The sequence below is a fragment of the Somniosus microcephalus genome, chromosome 12 (assembly GCF_052327205.1).
Source record: "Somniosus microcephalus isolate GS21.2 chromosome 12, FLI_Smic_1.0, whole genome shotgun sequence".
Taxonomy (NCBI): domain Eukaryota; kingdom Metazoa; phylum Chordata; class Chondrichthyes; order Squaliformes; family Somniosidae; genus Somniosus; species Somniosus microcephalus.
Window position 1 is genome coordinate 198704019 of NC_140998.1, and position 26145 is coordinate 198730163.

A 26145-nucleotide genomic window follows, 5' to 3' on the forward strand; every position below is an offset into this window, starting at 1 on the left:
TCTCACTCTCTCTGTTCCTCTCACTCTCTCTGTCCCTCTCACTCTCTCTGTTCCTCTCACTCTCTCTGTTCCTCTCACTCTCTCTGTCCCTCTCACTCTCTCTGTCCCTCCCTCGCTCTCTCTGTCCCTCTCACTCTCTCTATCCCTCTCACTCTCTCTGTCCCTCTCACTCTCTCTATCCCTCTCACTCTCCATCTCTGTCCCTCTCACTCTCTCTGTCCCTCCCTCACTCTCTCTCTATCCCTCTCACTCTCTCTCTCACTCTCTCTGTCCCTCCCTCACTCTCTCTCTATCCCTCTCACTCTCTCTCTCACTCTCTCTGTCCCTTTCACTCTCTCTGTCCCTCCCTCACTCTCTCTGTCCCTCTCACTCTCTCTGTCCCTCTCACTCTCTCTGTCCCTCCCTCACTCTCTCTGTCCCTCTTACTCTCTCTGTCCCTCTCACTCTCTCTGTCCCTCCCTCACTCTCTCTGTCCCTCTCACTCTCTGTCCCTCTCACTTTCTCTGTCCATCTCACTCTCTCACTCTCTGTCCCTCTCACTCTCTCTGTCCCTCTCACTCTCTCTGTCCCTCTCACTCTCTCTGTCCCTCTCACTCTCTCTGTCCCTCTCACTCTCTCTGTCCCTCCCTCACTCTCTCTATCCCTCCCTCACTCTCTGTCCCTCTCACTCTCTCTGTCCCTCTCAATCTCTCTGTCCCTCTCACTCTCTCTGTCCCTCCCTCGCTCTCTCTGTCCCTCTCACTCTCTCTGTCTCTCTCACTCTCTCTGTCCCTCTCACTCTCTCTCTCTGTCTCTCTGTCCATCTCACTCTCTCTGTCCCTCCCTCACTCTCTCTGTCCCTCTCACTCTCTCTATCCCTCTCACTCGCTCTGTCCCTCCCTCACTCTCTCTGTCCCTCTCACACTCTCTCTGTCCCTCTCACTCTCTCTGTCCCTCCCTCGCTCTCTCTATCCCTCCCTAACTCTCTCTGTCCCTCTCACTCTCTCTATCCCTCCCTCACTCTCTCTCTGCCCCTCTCACTCTCTCTGTCCCTCTCACCCTCTCTGTCCCTCTCACTCTCTCTGTCCCTCCCTCACTCTCTCTGTCCCTCCCTCACTCTCTCTGTCCCTCTCTCACTCTCTCTATCCCTCTCACTCGCTCTGTCCCTCCCTCACTCTCTCCCTGTCCCTCCCTCACTCTCTCTGTCCCTCCCTCACTCTCTCTCTGCCCCTCTCACTCTCTCTGTCCCTCTCACTCTCTCTGTCCCTCTCACTCTCTCTGTCCCTCCCGCACTCTCTCTCTGCCCCTCTCACTCTCTCTGTCCCTCTCACTCTCTCTGTTCCTCCCTCACTCTCTCTGTCCTTCTCACTCTCTCTGTCCCTCTCACTCTCTCTCTGTCCCTCTCACTCTCTCTCTGTCCCTCCCTCTCTCTCTGTCCCTCTCACTCTCTCTGTCCCTCTCACTCTCTCTCTGTCCCTCTCACTCTCTCTGTCACTCCCTCACTCTCTCTATCCCCCTCATTCTCTCTATCCCTCTCACTCTCTCTATCCCTCTCACTCTCTCTGTCCCTTTCACTCTCTCTGTCCCTCTCACTCTCTCTGTCCCTCTCACTCTCTCTGTCCCTCTCACTCTCTCTGTCCCTCTCACTCTCTCTCTCTCTCTCTCTGTCCCTCTCAATCACTCTGTCCCTCTCACTCTCTCTGTCCCTCTCACTCTCTCTGTCCCTCCCTCACTCTCTCTGTCCCTCTCTCTGTCTCTCTGTCCCTCTCTCTCTCTCTGTCCCTCTCACTCTCTCTGTCGCTCCGTCACTCTCTCTGCCCCTCCCTCACTCTCTCTGTCCCTCCCTCACTCTCTCTCTATCCCTCTCACTCTCTCTATCACTCTCTCACTCTCTCTGTCACTCTCACTCTCTCTGTCCCTCTCACTCTCACTGTCCCTCTCACTCTCTCTGTCCCTCTCACTCTCTCTCTGTCCCTCCATCACTCTCTCTGCCCCTCTCTCTCTCTGTCCCTCTCACGCTCTCTGTCCCTCTCACTCTCTCTGTCCCTCTCACTCTCTCTGTCCCTCTCACTCTCTCTGTCCCTCTCACTCTCTCTCTGTCCCTCTCACTCTCTCTCTGTCCCTCTCACTCTCTCTGTCCCTCTCACTCTCTCTGTCCCTCTCACTCTCTCTGTCCCTCTCACTCTCTCTGTCTCTCCCTCACTCTCTCTATCCCTCTCACTCTCTCTATCCCTCTCACTCTCTCTGTCCCTCTCACTCTCTCTATCCCTCTCACTCTCTCTGTCTCTCCCTCACTCTCTCTATCCCTCTCACTCTCTCTATCCCTCTCACTCTCTCTGTCCCTCTCACTCTCTCTATCCCTCTCACTCTCTCTATCCCTCTCACTCTCTCTGTCCCTCTCACTGTCTCTATCCCTCTCAGTCTCTCTGTCCCTCTCACTCTCTCTATCCCTCTCACTCTCTCTATCCCTCTCACTCTCTCTATCCCTCTCACTCTCTCTGTCCCTCTCACTGTCTCTATCCCTCTCAGTCTCTCTGTCCCTCTCACTCTCTCTATCCCTCTCACTCTCTCTCTGTCCCTCTCACTCTCTCTATCCCTTTCACTCTCTCTGTCCCTCTCACTCTCTCTCTGTCCCTCTCATTCTCTCTGTCCCTCTCACTCTCTTTCTCTGTCCCTCTCACTCTCTCTCTGTCCCTCTCACTCTCTCTGTCCCTCTCACTCTCTCTCTGTCCCTCTCACTCTCTCTCTGTCCCTCTCACTCTCTCTGTCCCTGTCACTCTCACTGTCCCTCTCACTCTCTCTGTCCCTCTCACTCTCTCTGTCTCTCCCTCACTCTCTCTATCCCTCTCACTCTCTCTGTCCCTCTCACTCTCTCTGTTCCTCTCACGCTCTCTGTTCCTCTCACTCTCTCTATCCCTCTCACTCTCTCTGTCCCTCTCACTCTCTCTGTCCCTCTCACTCTCTCTGTCCCTCTCACTCTCTCTCTCTCTCTCTGTCTCTCTGTCCCTCTCACTCTCTCACTCTCTGTCCCTCTCACTCTCTCACTCTCTGTCCCTCTCACTCTCTCTGTCCCTCTCACTGTCTCTGTCCCTCTCACTCTCTCTGTCCCTCTCACTCTCTCTATCCCTCTCACTCTCTCTCTGTCCCTCTCACTCTCTCTGTCCCTCCCTCGCTCTCTCTATCCCTCCCTAACTCTCTCTGTCCCTCTCACTCCCTCTATCCCTCTCACTCTCTCTGTCCCTCTCACTCTCTCTATCCCTCTCACTCTCTCTGTCCCTCTCACTCTCTCTGTCCCTCTCACTCTCTCTGTTCCTCTCACTCTCTCTGTTCCTCTCACTCTCTCTGTCCCTCTCACTCTCTCTGTCCCTCTCACTCTCTCTGTCCCTCTCACTCTCTCTGTTCCTCTCACTCTCTCTGTCCCTCTCACTCTCTCTGTCCCTCCCTCGCTCTCTCTGTCCCTCTCACTCTCTCTATCCCTCTCACTCTCTCTGTCCCTCTCACTCACTCTATCCCTCTCACTCTCCATCTCTGTCCCTCTCACTCTCTCTGTCCCTCCCTCACTCTCTCTCTATCCCTCTCACTCTCTCTCTCACTCTCTCTGTCCCTCCCTCACTCTCTCTCTATCCCTCTCACTCTCTCTCTCACTCTCTCTGTCCCTTTCACTCTCTCTGTCCCTCCCTCACTCTCTCTGTCCCTCTCACTCTCTCTGTCCATCTCACTCTCTCTGTCCCTCCCTCACTCTCTCTGTCCCTCTTACTCTCTCTGTCCCTCTCACTCTCTCTGTCCCTCCCTCACTCTCTCTGTCCCTCTCACTCTCTGTCCCTCCCTCACTCTCTCTGTTCCTCTCACTCTCTCTATCCCTCTCAATCTCTCTGTCCCTCTCACTCGCTCTGTCCCTCCCTCGCTCTCTCTGTCCCTCTCACTCTCTCTGTCCCTCTCACTCTCTCTGTCCCTCTCACTCTCTCTCTCTGTCTCTCTGTCCATCTCACTCTCTCTGTCCCTCCCTCACTCTCTCTGTCCCTCTCACTCTCTCTATCCCTCTCACTCTCTCTGTCCCTCCCTCACTCTCTCTGTCCCTCTCACACTCTCTCTGTCCCTCTCACTCTCTCTGTCCCTCCCTCGCTCTCTCTATCCCTCCCTAACTCTCTCTGTCCCTCTCACTCTCTCTATCCCTCCTTCACTCTCTCTCTGCCCCTCTCACTCTCTCTGTCCCTCTCACCCTCTCTGTCCCTCTCACTCGCTCTGTCCCTCCCTCACTCTCTCTCTGTCCCTCCCTCACTCTCTCTGTCCCTCCCTCACTCTCTCTCTGCGCCTCTCACTCTCTCTGTCCCTCTCACTCTCTCTGTCCCTCTCACTCTCTCTGTCCCTCCCGCACTCTCTCTCTGCCCCTCTCACTCTCTCTGTCCCTCTCACTCTCTCTGTTCCTCCCTCACTCTCTCTGTCCTTCTCACTCTCTCTGTCCCTCTCACTCTCTCTGTCCCTCCCTCACTCTCTCTGTCCCTCTCACTCTCTCTCTGTCCCTCTCACTCTCTCTCTGTCCCTCTCACTCTCTCTGTCCCTCTCACTCTCTCTGTCCCTCTCACTCTCTCTCTGTCCCTCTCACTCTCTCTGTCACTCCCTCACTCTCTCTATCCCCCTCATTCTCTCTATCCCTCTCACTCTCTCTATCCCTCTCACTCTCTCTGTCCCTTTCACTCTCTCTGTCCCTCTCACTCTCTCTGTCCCTCTCACTCTCTCTGTCCCTCTCACTCTCTCTGTCCCTCCCTCACTCTCTCTGACCCTCTGACTCTCTCTGTTCCTCTCACTCTCTCTATCCCTCTCACTCTCTCTGTCCCTCTCACTCTCTCTGTCCCTCTCACTCTCTCTCTCTCTCTCTGTCCCTCTCAATCACTCTGTCCCTCTCACTCTCTCTGTCCCTCTCACTCTCTCTGTCCCTCCCTCACTCTCTCTGTCCCTCCCTCACTCTCTCTGTCCCTCTCACTCTCTCTGTCCCTCTCACTCTCTCTGTCCCACTCACTCTCTCTCTCTCTCTCTCTCCCTCTCACTCTCTCTGTCCCTCTCACTCTCTCTGTCCCTCTCCCTCTCTCTGTCCCTCTCACTCTCTCTGTCCCTCTCACTCTCTCTGTCCCTCTCACTCTCTCTGTCCCTCTCACTCTCTCTCTATCCCTCTCACTCTCTCTGTCCCTCCCTCACTCTCTCTGTCCCTCTCACTCTCTCTGTCCCTCTCACTCTCTCTCTGTCCCTCTCACTCTCTCTCTGTCCCTCTCACTCTCTCTGTCCCTTGCTCACTCTCTCTGTCCCTCCCTCACTCTCTCTGTCCCTCCCTCACTCTCTCTGTCCCTCTCTCTCTCTCTGTCCCTCTCACTCTCTCTGTCCCTCCCTTACTATCTCTGCCCCTCCCTCACTCTCTCTGTCCCTCCCTCACTCTCTCTCTATCCCTCTCACTCTCTCTATCCATCTCTCACTCTCTCTGTCCCTCTCACTCTCACTGTCCCTCTCACTCTCTCTGTCCCTCTCACTCTCTCTCTGTCCCTCCATCACTCTCTCTGCCCCTCTCTCTCTCTGCCCCTCTCTCTCTCTGTCCCTCTCACTCTCTCTGTCCCTCTCACTCTCTCTCTGTCCCTCCCTCACTCTGTCCCTCTCACTCTCTATCTGTCCCTCTCACTCTCTCTGTCTCTCTCTCACTCTCTCTGTCCCTCTCACTCTCTCTGTCCCTCTCACTCTCTCTGTCCCTCTCACTCTCTCTGTCCCTCTCACTCTCTCTGTCCCTCTCACTCTCTCTATCCCTCTTAGTCTCTCTCTGTCCCTCTCACTCTCTCTATCCCTCTCAGTCTCTCTGTCCCTCTCACTCTCTCTATCCCTCTCACTCTCTGTCCCTCTCACTCTCCCTATCCCTCTCACTCTCTCTGTCCCTCTCACTCTCTCTCTGTCCCTCTCATTCTCTCTGTCCCTCTCACTCTCTCTCTCTCTGTCCCTCTCACTCTCTCTCTGTCCCTCTCACTCTCTCTGTCCCTCGCTCACTCTCTCTGTCCCTCTCTCTCTCTCTGTCCCTCTCACTCTCTCTGTCCCTCTAACTCTCTCTGTCACTCTCACTCTCTCTCTGTCCCTCTCACTCTCTCTGTCCCTCCCTCACTCTCTCTGTCCCTCTCTCTCTCTCTGTCCCTCTCACTCTCTCTGTCCCTCCCTCACTCTCTCTGCCCCTCCCTCACTCTCTCTGTCCCTCCCTCACTCTCTCTCTATCCCTCTCACTCTCTCTATCCCTCTCTCACTCTCTCTGTCCCTCTCACTCTCTCTGTCACTCTCACTCTCTCTGTCCCTCTCACTCTCACTGTCCCTCTCACTCTCTCTGTCCCTCTCACTCTCTCTCTGTCCCTCCATCACTCTCTCTGCCCCTCTCTCTCTCTGTCCCTCTCACTCTCTCTGTCCCTCCCTCACTCTCTCTATCCCTCCCTCACTCTCTCTGTCCCTCTCACTCTCTCTGTCCCTCTCACTCTCTCTGTCCCTCTCACTCTCTCTGTCCCTCTCACTCTCTCTGTCCCTCTCACTCTCTCTCTGTCCCTCTCACTCTCTCTCTGTCCCTCTCACTCTCTCTGTCCCTCTCACTCTCTCTGTCCCTCTCACTCTCTCTGTCCCTCCCACTCTCTCTGTCTCTCCCTCACTCTCTCTATCCCTCTCACTCTCTCTATCCCTCTCACTCTCTCTGTCCCTCTCACTCTCTCTGTTCCTCTCACGCTCTCTGTTCCTCTCACTCTCTCTATCCCTCTCACTCTCTCTGTCCCTCTCACTCTCTCTGTCCCTCTCACTCTCTCTGTCCCTCTCACTCTCTCTCTCTCTCTCTGTCTCTCTGTCCCTCTCACTCTCTCACTCTCTGTCCCTCTCACTCTCTCACTCTCTGTCCCTCTCACTCTCTCTGTCCCTCTCACTGTCTCTGTCCCTCTCACTCTCTCTGTCCCTCTCACTCTCTCTGTCCCTCTCACTCTCTCTGTCCCTCTCACTCTCTCTGTCCCTCCCTCACTCTCTCTATCCCTCCCTCACTCTCTCTGTCCCTCTCACTCTCTCTGTCCCTCTCACTCTCTCTGTAACTCTCACTCTCTGTGTCCTTCTCACTCTCTCTGTCCCTCTCACTCTCTCTGTCCCTCTCACTCTCTCTATCCCTCTCACTCTCTCTGTCCCTCTCACTCTCTCTGTCCCTCTCACTCTCTCTGTCCCTCTCACTCTCTCTGTCCCTCTCACTCTCTCTGTCCCTCTCACTCTCTCTATCCCTCTCACTCTCTCTCTGTCCCTCCCTCACTCTCTCTGTCCCTCTCACTCTCTCTCTGTCCCTCTCACTCTCTCTGTCCCTCCCTCGCTCTCTCTATCCCTCCCTAACTCTCTGTCCCTCTCACTCCCTCTATCCCTCTCACTCTCTCTGTCCCTCTCACTCTCTCTGTCCCTCTCACTCTCTCTATCCCTCTCACTCTCTCTGTCCCTCTCACTCTCTCTGTTCCTCTCACTCTCTCTGTCCCTCTCACTCTCTCTGTCCCTCTCACTCTCTCTCTCCCTCTCACTCTCTCTGTCCCTCTCACTCTCTCTGTTCCTCTCACTCTCTCTGTCCCTCTCTCTCTCTCTGTCCCTCCCTCGCTCTCTCTGTCCCTCTCACTCTCTCTATCCCTCTCACTCTCTCTGTCCCTCTCACTCTCTCTACCCCTCTCACTCTCTCTCTGTCCCTCTCACTCTCTCTGTCCCTCCCTCACTCTCTCTCTATCCCTCTCACCCTCTCTCTCACTCTCTCTGTCCCTCCCTCACTCTCTCTCTAACCCTCTCACTCTCTCTCTCACTCTCTCTGTCCCTTTCACCCTCTCTGTCCCTCCCTCACTCTCTCTGTCCCTCTCACTCTCTCTGTCCCTCTCACTCTCTCTGTCCCTCCCTCACTCTTTCTGTCCCTCTTACTCTCTCTGTCCCTCTCACTCTCTCTGTCCCTCCCTCACTCTCTCTGTCCCTCTCACTCTCTGTCCCTCCCTCACTATCTCTGTTCCTCTCACTCTCTCTATCCCTCTCACTCTCTCTGTCCCTCTCACTCTCTCTGTCCCTTTCACTCTCTCTGTCCCTCTCACTCTCTCTGTCCCTCTCACTCTCTCTGTCCCTCTCACTCTCTCTCTCTCTCTCTCTGTCTCTCTGTCCCTCTCACTTTCTCTGTCCCTCTCACTCTCTGTCCCTCTCACTCTCTCTGTCCCTCTCACTCTCTCTGTCCCTCTCACTCTCTCTGTCCCTCTCACTCTCTCTGTCCCTCTCACTCTCTCTGTCCCTCTCACTCTCTCTGTCCCTCTCACTCTCTCTGTCCCTCCCTCACTCTCTCTGTCCCTCTCACTCTCTCTGTCCCTCTCACTCTCTCTGTTCCTCTCACTCTCTCTGTCCCTCTCTCTCTCTCTGTCCCTCCCTCGCTCTCTCTGTCCCTCTCACTCTCTCTATCCCTCTCACTCTCTCTGTCCCTCTCACTCTCTCTACCCCTCTCACTCTCTCTCTGTCCCTCTCACTCTCTCTGTCCCTCCCTCACTCTCTCTCTATCCCTCTCACCCTCTCTCTCACTCTCTCTGTCCCTCCCTCACTCTCTCTCTAACCCTCTCACTCTCTCTCTCACTCTCTCTGTCCCTTTCACCCTCTCTGTCCCTCCCTCACTCTCTCTGTCCCTCTCACTCTCTCTGTCCCTCTCACTCTCTCTGTCCCTCCCTCACTCTTTCTGTCCCTCTTACTCTCTCTGTCCCTCTCACTCTCTCTGTCCCTCCCTCACTCTCTCTGTCCCTCTCACTCTCTGTCCCTCCCTCACTATCTCTGTTCCTCTCACTCTCTCTATCCCTCTCACTCTCTCTGTCCCTTTCACTCTCTCTGTCCCTTTCACTCTCTCTGTCCCTCTCACTCTCTCTGTCCCTCTCACTCTCTCTGTCCCTCTCACTCTCTCTCTCTCTCTCTCTGTCTCTCTGTCCCTCTCACTTTCTCTGTCCCTCTCACTCTCTGTCCCTCTCACTCTCTCTGTCCCTCTCACTCTCTCTGTCCCTCTCACTCTCTCTGTCCCTCTCACTCTCTCTGTCCCTCTCACTCTCTCTGTCCCTCTCACTCTCTCTGTCCCTCTCACTCTCTCTGTCCCTCCCTCACTCTCTCTGTCCCTCTCACTCTCTCTGTCCCTCTCACTCTCTCTGTCCCTCTCACTCTCTCTGTCCCTCCCTCACTCTCTCTGTCCCTCTCTCACTCTCTCTATCCCTCTCACTCGCGCTGTCCCTCCCTCACTCTCTCTCTGTCCCTCCCTCACTCTCTCTGTCCCTCCCTCACTCTCTCTCTGCCCCTCTCACTCTCTCTGTCCCTCTCACTCTCTCTGTCCCCCTCACTCTCTCTGTCCCTCCCTCACTCTCTCTCTGCCCCTCTCACTCTCTCTGTCCCTCTCACTCTCTCTGTTCCTCCCTCACTCTCTCTGTCCTTCTCACTCTCTCTGTCCCTCTCACTATCTCTGTCCTTCCCTCACTCTCTCTGTCCCTCTCACTCTCTCTCTGTCCCTCTCACTCTCTCTCTGTCCCTCTCACTCTCTCTCTGTCCCTCTCACTCTCTCTCTGTCCCTCTCACTCTCTCTGTCCCTCTCACTCTCTCTGTCCCTCTCACTCTCTCTCTGTCCCTCTCACTCTCTCTCTGTCCCTCTCACTCTCTCTGTCCCTCCCTCACTCTCTCTATCCCCCTCATTCTCTCTATCCCTCTCACTCTCTCTGTCCCTCTCACTCTCTCTCTGTCCCTCTCACTCTCTCTGTCCCTCTCACTCTCTCTGTCCCTCTCACTCTCTCTGTCCCTCTCACTCTCTCTGTCCCTCCCTCACTCTCTCTGTCCCTCTGACTCTCTCTGTTCCTCTCACTCTCTCTATCCCTCTCACTCTCTCTGTCCCTCTCACTCTCTCTGTCCCTCTCACTCTCTCTCTCTCTCTCTGTCCCTCTCACTCTCTCTGTCCCTCTCACTCTCTCTGTCCCTCTCACTCTCTCTGTCCCTCCCTCACTCTCTCTGTCCCTCTCACTCTCTCTGTCCCTCTCACTCTCTCTGTCCCTCTCACTCTCTCTCTCTCTCTCTGTCCCTCTCATTCTCTGTCCCTCTCACTCTCACTCTCTCTGTCCCTCTCCCTCTCTCTGTCCCTCTCACTCTCTCTGTCCCTCTCACTCTCTCTGTCCCTCTCACTCTCTCTGTCCCTCTCACTCTCTCTGTCCCTCTCACTCTCTCTGTCCCTCTCACTCTCTCTGTCCCTCTCACTCTCTCTCTCGCTCCCTCACTCTCTCTGTCCCTCCCTCACTCTCTCTGTCCCTCTCACTCTCTCTGTCCCTCACTCTCTCTGTCCCTCTCACTCTCTCTGTCCCTCTCACTCTCTCTCTCCCTCCCTCACTCTCTCTGTCCCTCTCACTCTCTCCGTCCATCTCACTCTCTCTCTGTCCCTCTCACTCTCTCTGTCCCTCCCTCACTCTCTCTATCCCTCTCACTCTCTCTGTCCCTCTCACTCTCTCTGTCCCTCCCTCACTCTCTCTATCCCTCCCTCACTCTCTCTGTTCCTCTCACTCTCTCTGTCCCTCTCACTCTCTCTGTCCCTCTCACTCTCTCACTCTCTGTCCCTCTCACTCTCTCTGTCCCTCTCACTCTCTCTGTCCCTCCCTCACTCTCTCTCTCCCTCCCTCACTCTCTCTATCCCTCCCTCACTCTCTCTCTCTCTCTCTGTCTCTCTGTCCCTCTCACTCTCTCTGTCCCTCCCCCACTGTCTCTGTCCCTCTCACTCTCTCTGTCCCTCTCACTCTCTCTCTCTCTCTCTGTCCCTCTCACTCTCTCTGTCCCTCTCACTCTCTCTGTCCCTCTCACTCTCTCTGTCCCTCCCTCACTCTCTCTGTCCCTCCCTCACTCTCTCTGTCCCTCCCTCACTATCTCTGTCCCTCTCATTCTCTCTGTCCCTCTCACTCTCTCTGTCCCTCTCACTCTCTCTCTGTCCCTCTCACTCTCTCTGTCCCTCTCACTCTCTCTGTCCCTCTCACTCTCTCTGTCCCTCCCTCACTCTCTCTGTCCCTCTCTCTCTCTCTGTCCCTCCCTCACTCTCTCTGTCCCTCTCACTCTCTCTGTCCCTCTCACTCTCTCTGTCCCTCCCTCACTCTCTCTGTCCCTCTTACTCTCTCTGTCCCTCTCACTCTCTCTGTCCGTCCCTCACTCTCTCTGTCCCTCTCACTCTCTCTGTCCCTCCCTCGCTCTCTCTGTTCCTCTCACTCTCTCTATCCCTCTCACTCTCTCTGTCCCTTTCACTCTCTCTGTCCCTCTCACTCTCTCTGTCCCTCTCTCTCTCTCTCTCTCTCTCTCTCTCTGTCTCTCTGTCCCTCTCACTCTCTGTCCCTCTCACTCTCTCTGTCCCTCTCACTCTCTCTGTTCCTCTCACTCTCTCTCTCACTCTCACTCTCTCTGTCCCTCTCACTCTCTCTGTCCCTCCCTCACTCTCTCTATCCCTCCCTCACTCTCTCTGTCCCTCTAACTCTCTCTCTCTCTCTGTCTCTCTGTCCCTCTCACTCCCTCTGTCCCTCTCACTCTCTCTGTCCCTCTCACTCTCTCTGTCCCTCTCACTCTCTCTGTCCCTCTCACTCTCTCTGTCCCTCTCACTCTCTCTCTCTCTGTCTCTCTGTCCCTCTCACACTCTCTCTCTGCCCCTCTCACTCTCTCTGTCCCTCTCACTCTCTCTGTCCCTCTCACTCTCTCTGTCCCTCCCTCACTCTCTCTCTGCCCCTCTCACTCTCTCTGTCCCGCCCCCACTCTCTCTGTCCCTCTCACTCTCTCTGTCCCTCTCACTCTCTCTGTCCCTCTCACTCTCTCTCTCTCTCTCTCTGTCTGTCTGTCCCTCTCACACTCTCTGTCCCTCTCACTCTCTCTGTCCCTCCCTCACTCTCTCTGTCCCTCCCTCACTATCTCTGTCCCTCTCATTCTCTCTGTCCCTCTCACTCTCTCTGTCCCTCTCACTTTCTCTCTGTCCCTCTCACTCTCTCTCTGTCCCTCTCACTCTTTCTGTCCCTCTCACTCTCTCTCTCTCTCTCTCTCTCTCTCTGTCCCTCTCACTCTCTCTGTCCCTCTCACTCTCTCTCTGTCCCTCTCCTCTCTCTGTCCCTCCCTCACTCTCTCTGTCCCTCTCACTCTCTCTGTCCCTCTCACTCTCTCTCTCTCTGTCTCTCTGTCCCTCTCACTCTCTCTGTCCCTCCCTCAATCTCTCTGTCCCTCTCTGTCTCTCTGTCCCTCTTACTCTCTCTGTCCCTCCCTCACTCTCTCTCTCTCTCTCTCTCTCTCTCTCTATCCCTCTCACTCTCTCTCTCACTCTCTCTGTCCCTCCCTCACTCTCTCTCTATCCCTCTCACTCTCTCTCTCACTCTCTCTGTCTCTTTCACTCTCTCTGTCCCTCCCTCACTCTCTCTGTCCCTCTCACTCTCTCTGTCCCTCTCACTCTCTCTGTCCCTCCCTCACTCTCTCTGTCCCTCTTACTCTCTCTGTCCCTCTCACTCTCTCTGTCCGTCCCTCACTCTCTCTGTCCCTCTCACTCTCTCTGTCCCTCCCTCGCTCTCTCTGTTCCTCTCACTCTCTCTATCCCTCTCACTCTCTCTGTCCCTTTCACTCTCTCTGTCCCTCTCACTCTCTCTGTCCCTCTCACTCTCTCTGTCCCTCTCAATCTCTCTGTCTCTCTCACTCTCTCTGTCCGTCCCTCACTCTCTCTGTCCCTCTCACTCTCTCTGTCCCTCTCTCTCTCTCTCTCTCTCTCTCTCTCTGTCTCTCTGTCCCTCTCTCACTCTCTGTCCCTCTCTCACTCTCTGTCCCTCTCATGCTCTCTGTCCCTCTCATTCTCTCTGTCCCTCTCACTCTCTCTGTCCCTCTCAATCTCTCTGTCTCTCTCACTCTCTCTGTCCGTCCCTCACTCTCTCTGTCCCTCTCACTCTCTCTGTCCCTCTCACTCTCTCTGTCCCTCTCACTCTCTCTGGCCCTCTCTCTCTCTCTCTGTCCCTCTCACTCTCTCTCTCTCTCTGTGTCTCTCTGTCCCTCTCACTCTCTCTCTCTCTCTCACTCTCTCTGCCCCTCTCACTCTCTCTGTCCCTCCCTCGCTCTCTCTATCCCTCCCTCACTCTCTCTGTCCCTCTCTCACTCTCTCTATCCCTCTCACTCTCTCTGTCCCTCTCACTCTCTCTGTCTCTCTCACTCTCTCTGTCCCTCTCACTCTCTCTCTCTCTCTCTGTCTCTCTTTCCCTTTCACTCCCTCTGTCCCTCTCACTCTCTCTGTCCCTCTCACTCTCTCTGTCCCTCTCACTCTCTCTCTCTCTGTCTCTCTGTCCCTCTCACTCCCTCTGTCCCTCTCACTCTCTCTGTCCCTCTCAATCTCTCTGTCCCTCTCACTCTCTCTGTCCCTCTCACTCTCTCTGTCCCTCTCTCTCTCTCTGTCCCTCTCACTCTCTCTCTCTCTCTCTCTCTGTTTCTCTGTCCCTCTCATTCTCTCTGTCCCTCCCTCACTCTCTCTGTCCCGCTCACTCTCTCTGTCCCTCTCACTCTCTCTGTCCCTCCCTCACTCTCTCTCTATCCCTCTCACTCTCTCTCTCACTCTCTCTGTCCCTCCCTCACTCTCTCTCTATCCCTCTCACTCTCTCTCTCACTCTCTCTGTCCCTTTCACTCTCTCTGTCCCTCCCTCACTCTCTCTGTCCCTCTCACTCTCTCTGTCCCTCTCACTCTCTCTGTCCCTCCCTCACTCTCTCTGTCCCTCTTACTCTCTCTGTCCCTCTCACTCTCTCTGTCCGTCCCTCACTCTCTCTGTCCCTCTCACTCTCTCTGTCCCTCCCTCGCTCTCTCTGTTCCTCTCACTCTCTCTATCCCTCTCACTCTCTCTGTCCCTTTCACTCTCTCTGTCCCTCTCACTCTCTCTGTCCCTCTCACTCTCTCTGTCCCTCTCAATCTCTCTGTCTCTCTCACTCTCTCTGTCCGTCCCTCACTCTCTCTGTCCCTCTCACTCTCTCTGTCCCTCTCACTCTCTCTGTCCCTCTCTCTCTCTCTCTCACTCTCTGTCCCTCTCTCACTCTCTGTCCCTCTCATGCTCTCTGTCCCTCTCACTCTCTCTGTCCCTCTCACTCTCTCTGTTCCTCTCACTCTCTCTCTCACTCTCACTCTCTCTGTCCCTCTCACTCTCTCTGTCCCTCCCTCACTCTCTCTGTCCCTCTCACTCTCTCTGTCCCTCTCACACTCTCTGTCCCTCTCACTCTCTCTGTCCCTCTCACTCTCTCTGTCCCTCCCTCACTCTCTCTGTCCCTCTCACTTTCTCTGTCCCTCTCACTCTCTCTGTCCCTCTCACTCTCTCTCTCTGTCTCTCTGTCCCTCTCACTCTCTCTGTCCCTCCCTCACTCTCTCTGTCCCTCTCACTCTCTCTATCCCTCTCACTCTCTCTGTCCCTCCCTCACTCTCTCTGTCCCTCTCACACTCTCTCTGTCCCTCTCACTCTCTCTGTCCCTCCCTCGCTCTCTCTATCCCTCCCTAACTCTCTCTGTCCCTCTCAATCTCTCTATCCCTCCCTCACTCTCTCTCTGCCCCTCTCACTCTCTCTGTCCCTCTCACCCTCTCTGTCCCTCTCACTCACTCTGTCCCTCCCTCACTCTCTCTCTGTCCCTCCCTCACTCTCTCTGTCCCTCCCTCACTCTCTCTCTGCCCCTCTCACTCTCTCTGTCCCTCTCACTCTCTCTGTCCCTCTCACTCTCTCTGTCCCTCCCTCACTCTCTCTCTGCCCCTCTCACTCTCTCTGTCCCGCCCCCACTCTCTCTGTCCCTCTCACTCTCTCTGTCCCTCTCACTCTCTCTGTCCCTCCCTCACTCTCTCTGTCCCTCCCTCACTATCTCTGTCCCTCTCATTCTCTCTGTCCCTCTCACTCTCTCTGTCCCTCTCACTTTCTCTCTGTCCCTCTCACTCTCTCTCTGTCCCTCTCACTCTCTCTGTCCCTCTCACTCTCTCTGTCCCTCTCCTCTCTCTGTCCCTCCCTCACTCTCTCTGTCCCTCTCACTCTCTCTGTCTCTCTCACTCTCTCTCTCTCTCTCTCTGTCTCTCTGTCCCTCTCACTCTCTCTGTCCCTCTCACTCTCTCTGTCCCTCTCCTCTCTCTGTCCCTCCCTCACTCTCTCTGTCCCTCTCACTCTCTCTGTCCCTCTCACTCTCTCTCTCTCTCTCTCTCTGTTTCTCTGTCCCTCTCATTCTCTCTGTCCCTCCCTCACTCTCTCTGTCCCTCTCACTCTCTCTGTCCCTCTCACTCTCTCTGTCCCTCCCTCACTCTCTCTCTATCCCTCTCACTCTCTCTCTCACTCTCTCTGTCCCTCCCTCACTCTCTCTCTATCCCTCTCACTCTCTCTCTCACTCTCTCTGTCCCTTTCACTCTCTCTGTCCCTCCCTCACTCTCTCTGTCCCTCTCACTCTCTCTGTCCCTCTCACTCTCTCTGTCCCTCCCTCACTCTCTCTGTCCCTCTTACTCTCTCTGTCCCTCTCACTCTCTCTGTCCCTCCCTCACTCTCTCTGTCCCTCTCACTCTCTCTGTCCCTCTCACTCTCTCTGTCCCTCTCCTCTCTCTGTCCCTCCCTCACTCTCTCTGTCCCTCTCACTCTCTCTGTCTCTCTCACTCTCTCTCTCTCTCTCTCTGTCTCTCTGTCCCTCTCACTCTCTCTGTCCCTCTCACTCTCTCTGTCCCTCTCCTCTCTCTGTCCCTCCCTCACTCTCTCTGTCCCTCTCACTCTCTCTGTCCCTCTCACTCTCTCTCTCTCTCTCTCTGTCTCTCTGTCCCTCTCACTCTCTCTGTCCCTCCCTCACTCTCTCTGTCCCTCTCTGTCTCTCTGTCCCTCTTACTCTCTCTGTCCCTCCCTCACTCTCTCTCTCTCTCTCTCTCTCTCTCTCTATCCCTCTCACTCTCTCTCTCACTCTCTCTGTCCCTCCCTCACTCTCTCTCTATCCCTCTCACTCTCTCTCTCACTCTCTCTGTCCCTTTCACTCTCTCTGTCCCTCCCTCACTCTCTCTGTCCCTCTCACTCTCTCTGTCCCTCTCACTCTCTCTGTCCCTCTCACTCTCTCTGTCCCTCTCCTCTCTCTGTCCCTCCCTCACTCTCTCTGTCCCTCTCACTCTCTCTGTCTCTCTCACTCTCTCTCTCTCTCTCTCTGTCTCTCTGTCCCTCTCACTCTCTCTGTCCCTCTCACTCTCTCTGTCCCTCTCCTCTCTCTGTCCCTCCCTCACTCTCTCTGTCCCTCTCACTCTCTCTGTCCCTCTCGCTCTCTCTCTCTCTCTCTCTGTCTCTCTGTCCCTCTCACTCTCTCTGTCCCTCCCTCACTCTCTCTGTCCCTCTCTGTCTCTCTGTCCCTCTTACTCTCTCTGTCCCTCCCTCACTCTCTCTCTCTCTCTCTCTCTCTCTCTCTATCCCTCTCACTCTCTCTCTCACTCTCTCTGTCCCTCCCTCACTCTCTCTCTATCCCTCTCACTCTCTCTCTCACTCTCTCTGTCCCTTTCACTCTCTCTGTCCCTCCCTCACTCTCTCTGTCCCTCTCACTCTCTCTGTCCCTCTCACTCTCTCTGTCCCTCCCTCACTCTCTCTGTCCCTCTTACTCTCTCTGTCCCTCTCACTCTCTCTGTCCGTCCCTCACTCTCTCTGTCCCTCTCACTCTCTCTGTCCCTCCCTCGCTCTCTCTGTTCCTCTCACTCTCTCTATCCCTCTCACTCTCTCTGTCCCTTTCACTCTCTCTGTCCCTCTCACTCTCTCTGTCCCTCTCACTCTCTCTGTCCCTCTCAATCTCTCTGTCTCTCTCACTCTCTCTGTCCATCCCTCACTCTCTCTGTCCCTCTCACTCTCTCTGTCCCTCTCACTCTCTCTGTCCCTCTCTCTCTCTCTCTCTCTCTCTCTGTCTCTCTGTCCCTCTCTCACTCTCTGTCCCTCTCTCACTCTCTGTCCCTCTCATGCTCTCTGTCCCTCTCACTCTCTCTGTCCCTCTCACTCTCTCTGTCCCTCTCACTCTCTCTGTCCCTCTCACTCTCTCTGGCCCTCTCACTCTCTCTCTGTCCCTCTCACTCTCTCTCTCTCTCTGTGTCTCTCTGTCCCTCTCACTCTCTCTCTCTCTCTCACTCTCTCTGCCCCTCTCACTCTCTCTGTCCCTCCCTCGCTCTCTCTATCCCTCCCTCACTCTCTCTGTCCCTCTCACTCTCTCTGTCCCTCTCTCACTCTCTCTATCCCTCTCACTCTCTCTGTCCCTCTCACTCTCTCTGTCTCTCTCACTCTCTCTGTCCCTCTCACTCTCTCTCTCTCTCTGTCTCTCTGTCCCTCTCACTCCCTCTGTCCCTCTCACTCTCTCTGTCCCTCTCACTCTCTCTGTCCCTCTCACTCTCTCTGTCCCTCTCACTCTCTCTCTCTCTCTCTGTCTCTCTGTCCCTCTCACACTCTCTGTCCCTCTCACTCTCTCTGTCCCTCTCACTCTCTCTGTCCCTCTCACTATCTCTGTCCCTCTCACTCTCTCTGTCCCTCTCTCACTCTCTCTATCCCTCTCACTCTCTCTGTCCCTCTCACTCTCTCTGTCTCTCTCACTCTCTCTGTCCCTCTCACTCTCTCTCTCTCTCTGTCTCTCTGTCCCTCTCACTCCCTCTGTCCCTCTCACTCTCTCTGTCCCTCTCACTCTCTCTGTCCCTCTCACTCTCTCTGTCCCTCTCACTCTCTCTCTCTCTCTCTGTCTCTCTGTCCCTCTCACACTCTCTGTCCCTCTCACTCTCTCTGTCCCTCTCACTCTCTCTGTCCCTCTCACTCTCTCTGTCCCTCTCACTCTCTCCGTCCCTCTCACGTTCTCTCTCTCTCTCTGTCTCTCTGTCCCTCTCACTCTCTCTCCCTCTCTCTGTCTCTCTGTCCCTCTCACTCTCTCTCTCTCTCTCTGTCTCTCTGTCCCTCTCACTCTCTCTGTCCCTCTCACTCTCTCTGTCCCTCTCACTCTCTGTCCCTCTCACTCTCTCTGTCCCTCTCACTCTCTCCGTCCCTCTCACTCTCTCTCTCTCTCTCTGTCTCTCTGTCCCTCTCACTCTCTCTCCCTCTCTCTGTCTCTCTGTCCCTCTCACTCTCTCTCTCTCTCTGTCTCTCTGTCCCTCTCACTCCCTCTGTCCCTCTCACTCTCTGTCCCTCTCACTCTCTCTGTCCCTCTCACTCTCTCTGTCCCTCTCACTCTCTCTGTCCCTCCCTCACTCTCTCTGTCCCTCTCACTCTCGCTGTCCCTCTCACTCTCTCTGTCCCTCTCACTCTCTCTGTCCCTCTCACTCTCTCTGTCCCTCTCACTCTCTCTGTCCCTCTCACTCTCTCTGTCCCTCTCACTCTCTCTGTCCCTCTCACTCTCTCTGTCCCTCTCACTCTCTCTCTGTCCCTCTCACTCTCTCTATCCCTCACTCTCTCTGTCCCTCTCTCTCTCTCTGTCCCTCTCTCTCTCTCTGTCCCTCTCACTCTCTCTGTCCCTCGCTCACTCTCTCTGTCCCTCTCACTCTCTCTGTCCCTCTCGCTCTCTCTGTCCCTCAATCTCTCTCTGTCCCTCTCACTCTCTCTGTCCCTCCCTCACTCTCTCTGTCCCTCTCACTCTCTCTGTCCCTCTCACTCTCTCTCTCTGTCCCTCTCACTCTCTCTGTCCCCCTCGCTCTCTATATCCATCCCTCACTCTCTCTGTCCCTCTCACTCTCTCTGTCCCTCTCTCACTCTCTCTATCCCTCCCTCACTCTCTCTGTCCCTCTCACTCACTTTCCCTCCCTCTCACACTCTCTCTGTCCCTCTCACTCTCTGTGTCCCTCCCTCGCTCTCTCTATCCCTCCCTCCCTCTCTCTGTCCCTCTCACTCTCTCTGTCCCTCCCTCGCTCTCTCTATCCCTCCCTCACTCTCTCTGTCCCTCTCACTCTCTCTGTCCCTCCCTCACTCTCTCTGTCCCTCTCACTCTCTCTGTCCCTCCCTCACTCTCTCAGTCCCTCTCACTCTCTCTGTCCCTCCCACTCACTCTATCCCTCTTACTCTCTCTGTCCCTCTCACTCCCTCCGTCTCACTCTCTCTGTCCCTCTCTCACTCTCTCTGTCCCTCTCACTCACTCTATCCCTCTCACTCTCTGTCCCTCTCACTCTCTCTGTCCCTCTCACTCTCTCTGTCCCTCTCACTCTCTCTGTCCCTCCCTCACTCTCTCTGTCCCTCTCACTCTCGCTGTCCCTCTCACTCTCTCTGTCCCTCTCACTCTCTCTGTCCCTCTCACTCTCTCTGTCCCTCTCACTCTCTCTGTCCCTCTCACTCTCTCTGTCCCTCTCACTCTCGCTGTCCCTCTCACTCTCGCTGTCCCTCTCACTCTCTCTGCTCCTCTCACTCTCTCTGTCCCTCTCTCTCTCTGTCCCTCTCACTCTCTCTGTCCCTCCCTCACTCTCTCTCTATCCCTCTCACTCTCTCTGTCCCTCCCACTCTCTCTGTCCCTCTCACTCTCTCTATCCCTCTCACTCTCTCTGTCCCTCTCACTCTCTCTCTGTCCCTCTCTCACTCTCTCTGTCCCTCTCACTCTCTCTGTCCCTCTCACTCTCTCTGTCCCTCTCAATCTCTCTGTCCCTCTCAATCTCTCTGTCCCTCTCACTCTCTCTCTGTCCCTCTCACTCTCTCTCTGTCCCTCTCACTCTCTCGATCCCTCTCACTCTCTCTAACCCCCTCACTCTCTCTGTCCCTCTCACTTTCTCTGTCCCTCTCACCCTCTCTCTCTCTCTCTGTCTCTCTGTCCCTCTCACTTTCTCTGTCCCTCTCACCCTCTCTCTCTCTCTCTGTCTCTCTGTCCCTCTCACTCTCTCTGTCCCTCTCTCACTCTCTCTGTCCCTCTCACTCTCTCTGTCCCTCTCACTCTCTCTGTCCCTCTCACTCTCTCTCTGTCCCTCTCACTCTCTCTGTCCCTCTCACTCTCTCTGTCCCTCTCACTCTCTCTGTCCCTCTCACTCTCTCTGTCCCTCTCACTCTCTCTGTCCCTCTCAATCTCTCTGTCCCTCCCTCACTCTCTCTGTCCCTCTCACTCTCTCTGTCCCTCTCACTCTCTCTGTCCCTCCCTCACTCTCTCTGTCCCTCTCACTCTCTCTGTCCCTCTCACTCTCTCTGTCCCTCCCTCACTCTCTCTGTCCCTCTCACTCTCTCTCTATCCCTCCCTCACTCTCTCTATCCCTCTCACTCTCTCTATCCCTCTCACTCTCACTCTCTCTGTCCCTCTCACTCTCTCTGTCCCTCCCTCTCTCTCTCTGCCCCTCTCACTCTCTCTGTCCCTCTCACTCTCTCTGTCCCTCTCACTCTCTCTGTCCCTCTCACTCTCTCTGTCCCTCCCTCACTCTCTCTGTCCCTCTCACTCTCTCTGTCCCTCTCACTCTCTCTGTCCCTCCCTCACTCTCTCTGTCCCTCTCACTCTCGCTGTCCCTCTCACTCTCTCTGTCCCTCTCACTCTCTCTGTCCCTCTCACTCTCTCTGTCCCTCTCACTCTCTCTGTCCCTCTCACTCTCGCTGTCCCTCTCACTCTCGCTGTCCCTCTCACTCTCTCTGCTCCTCTCACTCTCTCTGTCCCTCTCTCTCTCTGTCCCTCTCACTCTCTCTGTCCCTCCCTCACTCTCTCTCTATCCCTCTCACTCTCTCTGTCCCTCTCACTCTCTCTATCCCTCTCACTCTCTCTGTCCCTCTCACTCTCTCTCTGTCCCTCTCTCACTCTCTCTGTCCCTCTCACTCTCTCTGTCCCTCTCACTCTCTCTGTCCCTCTCAATCTCTCTGTCCCTCTCAATCTCTCTGTCCCTCTCAATCTCTCTGTCCCTCTCAATCTCTCTGTCCCTCTCACTCTCTCTCTGTCCCTCTCACTCTCTCTCTGTCCCTCTCACTCTCTCGATCCCTCTCACTCTCTCTAACCCCCTCACTCTCTCTGTCCCTCTCACTTTCTCTGTCCCTCTCACCCTCTCTCTCTCTCTCTGTCTCTCTGTCCCTCTCACTTTCTCTGTCCCTCTCACCCTCTCTCTCTCTCTCTGTCTCTCTGTCCCTCTCACTCTCTCTGTCCCTCTCTCACTCTCTCTGTCCCTCTCACTCTCTCTGTCCCTCTCACTCTCTCTGTCCCTCTCACTCTCTCTGTCCCTCTCACTCTCTCTCTGTCCCTCTCACTCTCTTTGTCCCTCTCACTCTCTCTGTCCCTCTCACTCTCTCTGTCCCTCTCAATCTCTCTGTCCCTCCCTCACTCTCTCTGTCCCTCTCACTCTCTCTGTCCCTCTCACTCTCTGTCCCTCCCTCACTCTCTCTGTCCCTCTCACTCTCTCTGTCCCTCTCACTCTCTCTGTCCCTCCCTCACTCTCTCTGTCGCTCTCACTCTCTCTCTATCCCTCCCTCACTCTCTCTATCCCTCTCACTCTCTCTATCCCTCTCACTCTCACTCTCTCTGTCCCTCTCACTCTCTCTGTCCCTCCCTCTCTCTCTCTGCCCCTCTCACTCTCTCTGTCCCTCTCACTCTCTCTGTCCCTCTCACTCTCTCTGTCCCTCCCTCACTCTCTCTGTCCCTCTCACTCTCTCTGTCCCTCTCACTCTCTCTGTCCCTCCCTCACTCTCTCTGTCCCTCTCACTCTCTCTCTATCCCTCCCTCACTCTCTCTATCCCTCTCACTCTCTCTATCCCTCTCACTCTCACTCTCTCTGTCCCTCTCACTCTCTCTGTCACTCCCTCACTCTCTCTGTCCCTCTCACTTTCTCTGTCCCTCTCACTTTCTCTGTCCCTCTCACTCTCTCTGTCCCTCTCACTCTCTCTGTCCCTCTCACTCTCTCTGTCCCTCTCTCACTCTCTCTGTCCCTCTCACTCTCTCTGTCCCTCTCACTCTGTCTCTGTCCCTCTCACTCTCTCTGTCCCTCTCTCACTCTCTCTCTGTCCCTCTCACTCTCTCTGTCCCTCCCTCACTCTCGCTGTCCCTCTCTCTCTCTCTCTCTCTCTCTCACTCTCTCTGTCCCCCTCACTCTCTCTGTCCCTCTCACTCTCTCTCTATCCCTCTCACTCTCTCTCTATCCCTCTCACTCTCTCTGTCCCTCCCTCACTCTCTCTCTGTCCCTCTCACTCTCTCTCTCTCTCTCTCTCTCACTCTCTCTGTCCCTCCCTCTCACTCTCTCTGTCCCTCTCACTCTCTCTGTCGCTCTCTCACTCTCTCTGTCCCTCTCACTCTCTCTGTCCCTCCCTCACTCTCTCTGTCCCTCTCACTCTCTCTGTCCCTCTCACTCTCTCTGTCCCTCCCTCACTCTCTATCCTTCTCACACTCTCTCTCTCTGACTCTGTCACTTTCTCTCTTTGCCCAGGCACTATTTAAGTCATGTGGCGTGACTGAGGCAGGATGTGTGGTGTTCTGCTGTCATGAACACACAATTTCAACGCTCATTCTCCTTAATGATCAAATCATTCCACTAAATGTCTACTTCTGCATTTAACATCTCCTCACAATCTATCTCCCTGCACAGTCTATTCCACACAGGACAGAGAGCACAGGACAGAGAGAGAGAGAGACACACACACAGGAGAGAGAGAGATACACACAGGAGAGAGAGAGACACACACAGAGAGAGAGAGAGAGACACACACAGGAGAGAGAGACACACACACACACAGGAGAGAGAGACACACACAGGAGAGAGAGAGAGAGCGGCATCTGTGTCAACAGTTGTCTAGGGAAGTTATTCTGCAGTATTCTAAATAGTAGATTACTTGATTTTCTTAACAAACATAATATCCTCAGAAAAAACCAAATAGGCTTTCTTCCAAAACACCGCACCGCCGACCATATCTATACCCTTCACACCCTCATTGAAAAACATATACACCAAACAAAAAATGGGAAAATATTCGCCTGTTTCATCGACTTCAAGAAAGCCTTTGACTCTATATGGCACGAAGGGCTCTATTATAAACTTCTTCAATGTGGAATAGGGGGCAAAGTCTATGACCTTATTAAATCAATGTATCTGAAAAACAAATGCGGGGTCAAAATTGGAGACAAACGCACCGATTTCATCACCCAGAGAAGAGGCGTCCGGCAGGGCTGCAATTTGAGCCCGACCCTGTTCAACATATACATAAATGAATTAGCAGACATGCTGGAGCAAAGCGAGTCACCAGGTCTCCGTCTCCTAGATGGAGAAGTGAAATCCCTGTTCTATGCGGACGACCTGGTTCTGCTGTCTCCCACAGAACAGGGATTACAGCAACAACTAGACCTACTCGACAAATACTGCCAAAATTGGGCTCTAACAGTAAATCTAAAGAAAACCAACATCATGATTTTTCAAAAAAGGCCCAGATGTCAGGAAAACAAATACCAGTTTACCCTCAGTGATACCACTATAGGACACACTATGAGCTACACCTACCTTGGTCTAACTATTACAGCATCAGGGAGCTTCAGCATAGCAGTGAATGCACTAAAAGAAAAAGCCCGAAGAGCCCTATATGCAATAAAAAGAAAATTCTACAACATCCAAATCCCAATCAAAATCTGGCTCAAAATATTTGACAGCATAATCCTGCCCATTGCACTGTACGGTAGTGAAGTATGGGGCCCGCTAAATCACCAAAGCTACACTAAATGGGAAAAACATACAATAGAAGCCCTACATGCAGAATTCTGCCGAAGCATCCTTCGCACCCAAAGGAAAACGCCAACAAATGCATGCAGAGCCGAACTAGGCAGATACCCACTGATAATAAACATCCAAAAACGAGCACTAAACTTCCTAAATCACCTCAAATCTAGCTCCCCAGACACCCTTCATTTCAAAGCCTTTCAGACCCAAGAGCTAAACCCAGAAAAGAGTCCCCTGAGTCAGCTGCTACGGAAACTAAGTACTCAGCCGGACCCTGACCAGCCCCAGACCAACACAGCCGCCCAAACACCAATCCGAGTGAACCAAATCATTAAAAAATGCAAAGAAACCTACCTGGAACATTGGAACAAAATAACCGAAAGCCAAAGCAGATTAGAATGTTACCGGGCCCTAAAAAGAGAATATAAACTGGCAGACTACCTCACGACCATCAGAGACACAAAACAGAGACAGACCCTCACCAGGTACAGACTAAGCGACCACCAACTGGAAATTGAAAAAGGCAGATACAAGAAATCCTGGCAGCCTAGAGAGAATAGAATATGCGATCAATGTCTGGCTGGCGAGGTTGAAACAGAAATGCATTTCCTCCTAAAATGCGAAAAATTCAACACATCAAGAAACATATTATTCAACAAGCTAAGCCAAACAACCCCAGATTTCAAGGAATTGGATGATCTGTCAAAATTGAGATTAGTCCTAGGAGAAGGAGACAGACCATACCTTGGGGCCAAATATGTAACAACATGTCACAACCTGAGGACTGTTTAAAATTAAGACTGTTTAAAATTAATATTGAACGTACCAAATGAAGTACAAAGACTGTTTAAAATTAATATTGTTTAAAAGTAATATTGTATGTACCCAACAAATGTCAAATCGATTGACACCTACAGAATGTTGGAAAACTGTACCTTTTTGCTATGTAAGCTTTGGCAATATGGTTCTCTGTAAACTTTCATGCCAATAAAGCATTTTAATTGGAATTGGAATTGGAGACACACACAGGAGAGAGAGAGAGACACACACAGGAGAGAGAGAGAGACACACACACACTGGAGAGAGAGAGAGACACACACACAGGAGAGAGAGAGAGACACACACAGGAGAGAATTAGCAGACATGCTGGAGCAAAGCGAGTCACCAGGTCTCCGTCTCCTGGATGGAGAAGTGAAGTCCCTGTTCTATGCGGACGACCTGGTTCTGCTGTCTCCCACAGAACAGGGATTACAGCAACAACTAGACCTACTCGACAAATACTGCCAAAATTGGGCTCTAACAGTAAATCTAAAGAAAACCAACATCATGATTTTTCAGAAAAGACCCAGATGTCAGGAAAACAAATACCAGTTTACCCTCAGTGATACCACTATAGGACACACTATGAGCTACACCTACCTTGGTCTAACTATTACAGCATCAGGGAGCTTCAGCATAGCAGTGAATGCACTAAAAGAAAAAGCCCGAAGAGCCCTATATGCAATAAAAAGTAAATTCTACAACATCCAAATCCCAATCAAAATCTGGCTCAAAATATTTGACAGCATAATCCTGCCCATTGCACTGTACGGTAGTGAAGTATGGGGCCCGCTAAATCACCAAAGCTACACTAAATGGGAAAAACACACAATAGAAGCCCTACATGCAGAATTCTGCCGAAGCATCCTTCGCACCCAAAGAAAAACGCCAACAAATGCATGCAGAGCCGAACTAGGCAGATACCCACTGATAATAAACATCCAAAAACGAGCACTAAACTTCCTAAATCACCTCAAATCTAGCTCCCCAGACACCCTTCATTTCAAAGCCTTTCAGACCCAAGAGCTAAACCCAGAAAAGAGTCCCCTGAGTCAGCTGCTACTGAAACTAAGTACTCAGCCGGACCCTGACCAGCCCCAGACCAACACAGCCGTCCAAACACCAATCCGAGTGAACCAAATCATTAAAAAATGCAACAAAACCTACCTGGAACATTGGAACAAAATAACCGAAAGCCAAAGCAGATTAGAATGTTACCGGGCCCTAAAAAGAGAATATAAACTGGCAGACTACCTCACGACCATCAGAGACACAAAACAGAGACAGACCCTCACCAGGTACAGACTAAGCGACCACCAACTGGAAGTTGAAAAAGGCAGATACAAGAAATCCTGGCAGCCTAGAGAGAATAGAATATGCGATCAATGTCTGGCCGGCGAGGTTGAAACAGAAATGCATTTCCTCCTAAAATGCGAAAAATTCAACACATCAAGAAACATATTATTCAACAAGCTAAGCCAAACAACCCCAGATTTCAAGGAATTGGATGATCTGTCAAAATTGAGATTAGTCCTAGGAGAAGGAGACAGACCATACCTTGGGGCCAAATATGTAACAACATGTCACAACCTGAGGACTGTTTAAAAGTAAGACTGTTTAAAATTAATATTGAACGTACCAAATGAAGTACAAAGACTGTTTAAAATTAATATTGTTTAAAAGTAATATTGTATGTACCCAACAAATGTCAAATCGATTGACACCTACAG